Source organism: Crocodylus porosus, unplaced genomic scaffold (genome assembly GCF_001723895.1).
Source record: "Crocodylus porosus isolate Cpor-Errol unplaced genomic scaffold, CroPor_comp1, whole genome shotgun sequence".
Classification (NCBI taxonomy): domain Eukaryota; kingdom Metazoa; phylum Chordata; order Crocodylia; family Crocodylidae; genus Crocodylus; species Crocodylus porosus.
The window spans coordinates 180017332-180027479 of NW_017728886.1; the positions used below are offsets into that span (position 1 = coordinate 180017332).

At 39.7% G+C, this 10148-nt stretch overlaps 1 long non-coding RNA gene across 1 annotated transcript; it reads left to right on the forward strand.

Moving 5' to 3' along the window:
* Window positions 1–363: 363 nt before the first annotated feature.
* LOC109324799 lies at window positions 364–4159 on the forward strand. Its single transcript, XR_002105010.1, has 3 exons — window positions 364–375; window positions 2745–2749; window positions 4073–4159. It is a non-coding gene; the product is annotated as an uncharacterized LOC109324799 (long non-coding RNA).
* The last annotated feature ends 5989 nt before the right edge of the window (window positions 4160–10148 follow it).

Sequence of the window (10148 nt, forward strand, 5' to 3'; positions counted from 1 at the left end):
TCCTGCAGCTATGACATATGTAGGGACTATGACTGGCAGAAAGGGGATATATGTCAGGGTTGCAACTGTGCTGCTCTGAAGTTTATCCATAAAGACCAGAACCACGAGCAACAGCACTAGGATAAGATGACTGCAGATCTATGCAGCTCATGATCATTACTGTACATTCCTTGCTACAAAATATATTGATTTATGTTGGTCAGCAGACAATTTCTCTGTCCAACCCATCATTTTACAGGATAGGCAACTGTCTGGCCTGACTCGGAAATGGTTACAAAGTATGCAGGCATATCAAAAGAAGGCAGAGTAAAATAAATAAATAAATAATAAATAAATCAAAATTAGAAGGATGAAGGGATACACCAAACCAGAAGGGTCCAGAGAGCAGTTCAGGACTATACATTATCATGGATGCTTCTCTACTCCAGGGGCTCTCAATCTATGGCTTGAAGAGCTGGCCTGCAGAACTGAGGGTCTTCAGCAGTGTTTCAGCAACAAGGGGCATGGCTTCATCCATGCATGGCCAGGAACAGCTCACCTTGGACCAGAGCTGGGTTATTTCAGCTGGCCATTCGAAAATGTTACCAACCACGTTCAAATGTTCAACAAGTCAGACTTTGCTAATTCAGTTAGTCCAGAAGAAGGCAGGATATGAGATTGATGTCCTTATGTTGGGGGCATGGGTTTGTAACAGTGGCAGAAAGTATCTCTCACACAATCTTCTCAAAACAGATGCCTGTAATAGGTCTTCATGCACTGCCACCAATAGCACAGTCATTTCTACCAAACTTTAATTATCACCTGTCTATTTAAATAACAGATTAGATTTGAAGCGGCTCTGGAGAAGAACAAAACTACCACTGCAGTGATTACATTTTCCTTTCACTACTCAATTCACCTGTCATCTTTGGTAAAAATCTTTATTGCTCTATTCATTCTGTCAACCTTCCAGTAGTAATGAACTAGGTATCTGTAAAGAGTGCTCAAAGAGCCTCTGTATGGTCCATGACCCCTGATCCAGTTAATAGTCAAGGGGTTTCCTGAATCTAAAGTAATTGGTTCAGGCATGCCAAATGTAATTATAGATTTTGGTTTCAAATACATGTCATCATTTGTATATGATGGGAGCTCTGCTTGTCAGACTGTTTGCTTGAACTTTCAGACTGTAGTGCTACAGCAAAATACCGCCTTTTTCACTAAATCTTCTCCCTCATCATAAAATCCTGCCAATATGCTTTAAGGCAACTGTACTGTATCTCAAGGGCTAGAATACACTCTAAATAGCCTACAATGGACTCATTCCTTTCCTCCATCTTCTTCAAGAAGGAAATGCTCTCAAAGTCATTAGAGTTCAGGGTGTAAAATAAAAAAAAAGTTTATCCTTTCTCCATAATGAATTCTGTGAATTTTCCTTCTGTCTGAATCTCAGTTCTAGGACTGGCAGAATAGATATTGATGCTTGACAGTTCAAAAGGACTTGGCATTGGCCTAACTTTACTCCCACTAACATCAATGAAAGTTTTACCACTTGCTTCCATGACAGAGGACGGAGCAATGCTGAGTTCTTCTGAAAATTACACCCTAAAGCTTGTATCATGCATGTTTGCATGAATCTCCTGAACACGCACCTGTGGTTTCTCTACTGTTTTGTTATTTCAGAATAAGAAACTTATGATGATTTAAAATATTATTGTTTTGTTAGACTATCATTTCACACTTCCAAAGCTCCATTCATTGGAAGATCCCAAACTACTTATAAAGATTACTACTCTTTTAAATATCCCTTTTATATTATGCCAGTCTAACAGATGGAGACTCACATACACAAAAATGACTTGTCTAAGCCACACAGCCAACCTAATGGCACCATTAAAAACAGTCCAAAGTGTCTTGACTTTGTAAGCTATACTTCTGCAAGATAACTCATGTGTTCTTAAGAAAGACTTTAAAATGGGTAACCAACACAAATAAATAAAATCCACTTCTCAGAGAAAACACAAATGCCCAATGTTTATACAATAGACATATCCTTTCGCCTACAGTTTTTTTTTAAATACTATTATGGACCTACAAGTCATATATTTAAATCTCTGACGTGAGCATTACCAAGCAGGCCCAAGAGAATACTTTTTGCCCTCTCCAATTTTGGTTTGTGTTACCAAAATAAAACATGACAGACAGAGTTTATGTTATTTTTTCTGTACTCTGTGTAGCAGGCAGGCTAGTCAATAGTACATACTTTTATTAATCTATTAAAAATATAAAGACGATGACAAGGTTGTTTCGTTGACCAAGCCCTATAGGGTTATGCATGGTCGATGCATTTCTAAACTACATCTATCCCCAAAAGTTCATGTATGTTTTCTGTAATGACACCAGACAAAGTGTACACTAGTAAAGAGAACTGACAATTTTTTTCATCAAAATTGTTTCAGAGAGAAAAAACTGGTTTCAGGGATTTTTTTTTAAACTATTTCATAACTTATATCTACTGCTATCCCATAAAATGTAATAATGAACATATAGAAATAAAAAAAAATTAAAAGACATTTCTAAACCGAAATACTGGAATTCCCAAACAAACAATTCCTGAACTCCAGAGTAAATATTGCACAGAAATTATTTGTACCTGAATGTTGTCATAATGCTTCAAGAATATTTCCTTTCATTCTAAATGAAAAAAACCCTCCAAAGTTCAAAATTCCAAAGATTACCATAAATCAGAAATTATAAATTTTAACTAGCTCCAGTTATCAACTAGTTCAGACAAGAGACATAAAAGAAAAAGGCCTGATTCTATCAGTGAACAAGGGCCAAGATTCTGTCACACAAAGTCTAGTCGCAGTTAGACCGTAGTGCAGATCTTGAAGTGGAGGGGGGAAAAAACCCTCTAAACTCCTTTTGTTACAAATAAACTTCAAAAGGAAAATGAAAACCAAATGTTACCAAGTTAAAAAAAAAAGGCAGGCAAGGGAAATGTCCACTGCTGAATAAAGATGTCTAGTCCAAATTGAGTCCTATGTACAAATTCAAGTGCTCATAGATCCTAGTATCCAAACACAACATAATAAAATGGATAGAGAATAGAAGTTCTCTCTCTCATTGAAGGTTTGTATAGATCTTCTCCAAAAGATAAACATCAGTATTTTTTACGCACATGCACACAAAAAGAATAAAACTTTCTGTCTGTTTAAGAGCTCATATTGCGTCAATCTATGGTATTTTAATGACAAAGCCTTATAAGCAAAATCCATAGTACTGGATATTATTTTGCATCTAGTTAGAGAAATGTCCATAACAGCTGAATAAAGTACCCAAAGCCAATATGTATTTGCATTTATAAAGTCTCTTCAAAGGAATTCTATAAACTTGATCCAAAACATTCCTATATGAGAAGCCAAAATCTACTACTTTCTTGTTTCCTAAATGATTAAACATTCTTGTAATTTGATGATTGAAACGGTTCCGTCAATACAATTTGTATTCTACATCTTGTTGGGAAATTTTGAACTCACACAATAAAATAGTTTGAACGCCCCATTGAAAACAAAAGTTGCAGCATGAATTCGTTCAACAGTGCTAAATATGAAAGAAGAATTTCATTATCAGGCTGTACTTCTAATATTACCCCATGCCTTGTTGTTCAGAAACACACTTGACAGCAGCACAGTTAGATTCTCAAAATAATCATTATTTCAACATTCTTGCAGAAATGGATTAAGGATTATCTTAATGCATAAAATACACGTTCACTTATTTTTTTCTGAAGTGCAATAATCTTCAAGTCATTGCCGAACAGTATAACTATAGTCTGTCCCACTTCATTCTTATGAAACCCAAGTACATAAGAATATAAGAACGACCATATACTGAGTCAGACCATGGGTCCAAACTTGTCCAATATCCAATGTCTCTAGGCAGAGAGTAAGTGTTGAAAGGGAAGGTGAGCCGAGTATAACTAGTAGGGCTGTGCAAAATTTCAGCAGCTCTTTCATTTTGGAGGTGTTTTGGGTCACTTTGGTGCCCAAAACACTAAATTTGAATTGAAATGAGAGGCTCCAAAACGTTTCAGAAACATTTCAGAGAATTTCAAAGTTTCAGAGCTGGGCATGAAGGGAAACAAAAACTAAGAAGAGGGAGGGAAAGAGACGGGGAAGAATTGCTCTGCTATTGGCATCTAGCTCCTGGTTTGATTCCCCAGCTCTGATCGCTTCCCCCAGCTCTTCCTGGGGGCACAGGTCCCCAGTCTGCATGCAGGGTTTCAGTAGGCTGTCACTACAGGCTGGGGCCAGCGGCAGCCATTTGGCACAGCCTGTGCTGAGCGCCGGGAAGACTACAGTGCTGCTGCTTGCCCCAGCCTGCAGTGACAACCTGCTGAACAGTGGCGCGTAGATCTAGGGGCCCATGCGCCCCAGGAAGAGCTGGGGGAATTGAACTGGGGGCAAAGGAATCAAACTGGGTGCTTGGGAATCCCTGCTGCGTGACCTAGATCTGCAGGGACCAGAAATCCACACCGGGGTCTCCTCCTTGCTGCTGCCTATCCCATGCAGCCCCAAATCTCTACTCCTTATGGAGCCAGGTTGTGCAGCAAGGACCAACACTTCCCTGCCATGCAACCTACCTCTGCAGGGTACAGAGATCTGTGCCGGGGTCTCCTCACTGCTGCTGCCCACCCCACGCAGCCTCACATTGCCAGGGCAGCGCAGGGTGGGCAGTGGCAACAAGGAGACCCTGGTGCAGATCTCTGCTCCCTGTGGAGCTGAGTCATGCAGTAGGGACCAGCAGGCTTGCTCACCGCTCTGCACTGCTTCCCTGCCCTGCAACCTGGCATGACAAGGATCAGAGATCACATGGGAGTCTCCTTGCTTGCACAGAGGGCAGTGGCACTCCCCGCTACCCTGGACAAGTCACCCACAGTCCCGTCCTGCTCCCCGCTGCTCCAAGCCCCACCTGGCTGGGTAGGGCTGTGCGAAGCTTCCCTTGCAGGCCACTCGAAACAGATTTGGAGAAGATTTGGCAGAGCCAAATCTCTGAAACAGATTCAGCTGAAACAAAACAGGACTGTGATCTGAAACATTGAAACAAATTACTGTCCTCTGAAACAAACAAATCCAAAACCAAATCGAAACACAGCCATTTGCACAGCCCCAGTGACTAGGGCTTTTTGTACTGTTCCTCTCTCACTTGCAGCCATCAGCACTTAAAGTCTAGGAAGCTCTGACTCAGAAGATATACCCCTAACTCCCAGAAAACATGTTAACTAAAAAAAGATAAATTGGTGCAAACCCAATTTATGTTCTTACTTTTCACTAGCAGAAACCTGCTTTTACCTATAAATGCCTACCTTCTATCCTAATATTCTTTATGAGGTAAGCATGTGTGGTGGTCTCAAACCCTGTGTGTATTTGGACATGCCACAATATTCCTAACATGGTTCAGTAACTCTAATAGTCTATTTTCAAGTTAGCTAGTACTAGAGGCACTCTGTATAGCAGAGAGCTCAAAAGCAAAATTCCTACATTTATTCCCAGTCCTGCAGTTAGCCTACTGTGTCACCATAGAAAAATCAGTTTAACCTGTCAGTGCTTTACTCATTGTAAATCAGTGCAGAAATACCTAACCAACTCATAAGTTTATGTAAGTGCTCATAAGAACTAGTAGCACCCTAGAGGTTTGTACATCAGCTGACTGGCTTTTGCTTGTGCTATCAATCTTCTACATTTGCAAGCACCACCTTCACACAAGTAAACATTTAAGAACAAAAATAAATGTATCCACCATGTTGTTTATCACACGGGAAATAGAGAATAAGGTCCTTTGTTATATTTGGGTTAGGTGAGTCAACAGGATGCAGACTGTGCAGTTCTATAGTTATTTTTATTTGCAACAAGCATACAGCAGAGCTGAGAAAGTATTTTGCTGTTCTCAGTTATGCACAGTAATGTACACCCCACACACAAAATTACAGTACATGGTAGAGGAAGAGAGTCTGATTTGAGGATGGGGAGGAAGAAGCAGGGGGAGAAATGTTACCAAAACATTTAAAATAAAACTTCTAAAGCTCCTTTAAATTGTAACATCTTGAGTACAGAAAAGCCTGAATTATGTAAAAGCAGGCAGGCAGCCAACATCTGGCAATATAAAGATTGTTTTGTAAGCAAGCAGCTTCTACTCAGCATGCAGACCTGGGTCCACATTGGAGAGAATAATGAATCTGTGAAGTACACAGACTCTGGCTGCCAGAAGGATACCCTGGGCTTTGAGTGAAAATTTTCTGTCATTTGATCTCCTAAAACAGCCAGCTGAGATGAGTTATATTCCCCCTGCCAGGAACCTCGAAAGAATTGTTCAAACCATTCTCTCATTCCTGCTGAATTGGAAACAAATGCCATGGCTTCACTGTTGGGCTTTGAAATCAAATTCTCTCCAGCTCTTCCTGAGGTTCTTGGGAGAAAACAAAAAAACTCTTTCCTGTGTCTGCCACTTTAGTCTCCAGGAGAGACCTTCCCTTCATTGCCCCCCACCTCTTCTCATCCTCCCTCCCCCACCAAAGATTGCAATCTCTCATTCCAGAAAGCCACATCACAGGTTTGTCCCACGTGTAACCTATCTTCTGGTTGCTGCCATGAGGCTTCTCCATTGCCAGCACAAGTGGAGCCACTTAAATTAGGTCCAGAATACTGAAGTCCAACTAGGCCATTCAGCATGGCACCCAGTCAATGACTACTTCTTGTACAGCTTGGGGAGGGGACGAAATGGGGGGGTTGTTTTGGGGGAGGGGGGTTGGGATGGAGGTTCAGAGTGGAAAAATTGCAACCCTTGGCTGTCTCATGCTCTTGCCCACCTGTGAACCCCACAGCAACATTGAATAGATTAGAGAGAATGCATAGTTTATGAAACTCAATTACTCGTGAACAGAGTTTTCCTAAGGCACCCCCCTGCCCATATTTGCCAAGCTGCGGCTTTGGAATCAGTTTGACTGAATTCCAAGGGCCTAGAGAGTTTACTCTGGAAAGATGAAGCAACAGCAGCAGCAACTTACCTCAAAATGGCTCAAAATAATGGAAGAGCTCTGTGTGTTCTGCATTTACATTCACAGCCACACATCAGTGCAGAGCAGCATGATAGGAAAGGATCTTGGAGGCTACTCTAGTAATCAGAAGAGTGTCTGGTATGATTTAGGGTTTATTCCACTCAAAAAACACCACCACAGTTGGTTCCTGTTAAGTCAACAACAGTTCAAATGCTGCTCCGATATTTAGTTCTAGTAGTATCTTTGATGACATCTCTGCATGTGTGCTTCATTTCTAAATGTCTGGCTGACTTTTTTTTAAATGTAGAGAACATTCAAAAGATTTATAATTTCAAAGCTATTCCACTGCAAATCTAACACTCACCTGCTGAATAACTTAATTGCTGTATTAAAGACATATGCTGAATTTTCTTATTTGACTTCTAGTTTTCATTTCCTACACAGATTACGCCAGAGCTCTAAAATAAGCCATAAATCACCAAAGCTACATGCTAGCAGTAGTTCTGACAGGGCAGCACACAACTAGCAGGCATTGGCTGGCACCTCCAAGTAATGTATGTGTTTATTCAGTAATATTTATTGATCCAACTTAAAAAAAACAAAAATGATAGATTACACTTGCACTCAAAATTATGAAGTTGAAGGGTTATTTTTTTAAATTACAACTTTAGTCATTACTATGTAACACTTCTATATGATTATAATAGAAAAATAAAAATCAGCAAGATTTTATTTTGATAGAAAATTTTAGCCAATCCAAATGAATTTCTATTTTCCTCTATTCACTGAAAACAGGGGAAAGGTGAGCTACTTAGATGCATGATAGCACCTTCAGTACCTGGAAAAATGTTTTCTTTAGGAGCAATCTAAAATGTTATTAGCAAAGTGAATCCTAATTAATTGTTGTTTAAAGAATAAGTACACTGGAATATTTGAAATGCATACTTTGCTGATAAGATGGGAAAACAAGTGATGGACTCAGGGTACAAAAAAAATGCTGACGTCTTTGGCAGGAACTTTGCACAGAATGCTTCAAAGTATGGGAAGAATTTCCTTTTAGGCAATAAAAATGAGCCTGACAAATGTGTGGAAGCACAGAAGGAGATTGAGTCTAAAGGCAAGTCTGACATTTTGCCTTATGTTTTATAAAAACACTGAATTTCTCTCACAAGTTCTTATCCACATTGTCAATACACTTGTGCTAAGCACTGTATCTCATTTTGCATAATTTCAGGAACTTCTAGGGTTTAAAGGACAACTGAGTTGGGCATTTGGACAAACAGTTGCAAACATCAGGTCAAATGGTATCTGGCTCTTGCAGAGACACAAGGCAAAAAGGCAAAAAGGAGGTAGTCTTCCCTTGCTGACAAAGGCTGGGACTACACACAACAGAAACTGATGGGAGGGAAATGCATATGTGCAGGACACTTAGCAAGAAATTAAAGCATGGGAGGGGGGAGAGAAATCAAAGACATCATAGGTTGTTATCCTATCCCTCTATCCATACAGTCTCTTGGTACCAGAAAAAAAAAAGTGTCAAAAAATACTTCAGCTCCCTACCTCACTCCCCACCCCTCCTTTACATGACATGAGCTGGCCAAACACTGCACAATATTTTCAATAGCTATGCATTCACTTTAACTGGGTTCATATCCCAGCTTAGTTTATATAAATAATCTGAGAGGAGCTGCAAAAATATGGAATACTCCCAGAAAGCTGAAATTCTCTTTCTAACTGCAACAGTTCACACTAGAAACTTGGGTCTAAGAGCTATGTTCACTAGGCAGTGAAAAGAAATATATACCTAGCTCACATGGTACAACCAAAGCAGGCTGATTTTCAAAATTTGCATACTGCCTCAACAATATCAAAACTGCCTCTGAACAAGCAAGCGAGAAAGAATTATTCACCAAAACTACTGAACAAGTCATATAAAATAGCAAGCACACTAAAGAAAACCACCGTCTTTGAGAATATGCAGATTTAAAAAAAAGGAGAGAGAGAGAGAAAGAGAGAGCAGCAAAATGCATTGAACAAGTTACTTCTTACATATTATTTGCTCAAGTAATTTTTACTAGTTTGCCCCCAGAAAGAAGCCTGACACCTTTTGTGCTATGAAGGTAGATAGTGCCAACTACATGAAGTACAATTTTCACAACTGATGTTGCCAATAATCTTATTAGTACCAAATGAGTATAATACACTGGAGAGTCTCCACTCAAAATATAGCAAAAACCCAGCCTTTTAATTTCTTCTGCAGGTCACTGCATTCAGGGACTAGCATTTCAACAGCTTAAAAGCAGGGTCCCCAAGGACTGTATCAAGAAAGATTTGTGTGGGGTAAGTTAAGTTGGTGTTCTGTGATAACCAACATCCTGAAAATTCAAGGCCTGCTTTCTACACAGTACTGCAGTGGAATGCATATCCCCTTGCAAAAAAAGAACAGGCGGCTGTGTTCACTGAAAATGTTCAAGTGTTCCATTAAAAACATATTTTGCTAAGTGGAATTTTTTAATAGGAAATTACTAATCCTACGCTTATGGTTTTAAAAACACCTTCCATACATACAGCTCTTCCTGTCTAGCTATGGCAACACTTTGAACATACATAGTATGGACTCACAGAAGCTTGAAAACAATGTAATACTTATTTTTTAAACAGTGAGGTAATTTGACAAAACTTTAAAAGGGAGCTTTTTGCTTGCTCAGTTGAGAAATGTTTTCCAAGCGTTTGTGAACCCAATTCAAGGTTATGTTGTGGAAAAAGGAAAAATAAATAGAAACATGTGCTTTAAAAGGTTATCTTTTACATTCACTGAAGAAAAATAGTTCAGACCCAACCCTCAATGTTATTCACCTCATGCAGTAATACCAGCCAGTCCATCAGCAGTACAGGGAGTTTATTTTTATATACATTTATGCACATGCATGTGAGTACACACATACACACACAGAGGAAGGGGAAAGGAGTGCCAGAGGAGAAGAAGTTGTGAACATTAAGGACATTTCCTCCTGTTTACATCTGTTCTGGAATTCAGTTCAGACCACCTCTTGGACTGACAGATGTATAGAGAAACTAAGAGCCCAGAAAGTTTGTGTGTGTGGGTTTGTTTTGT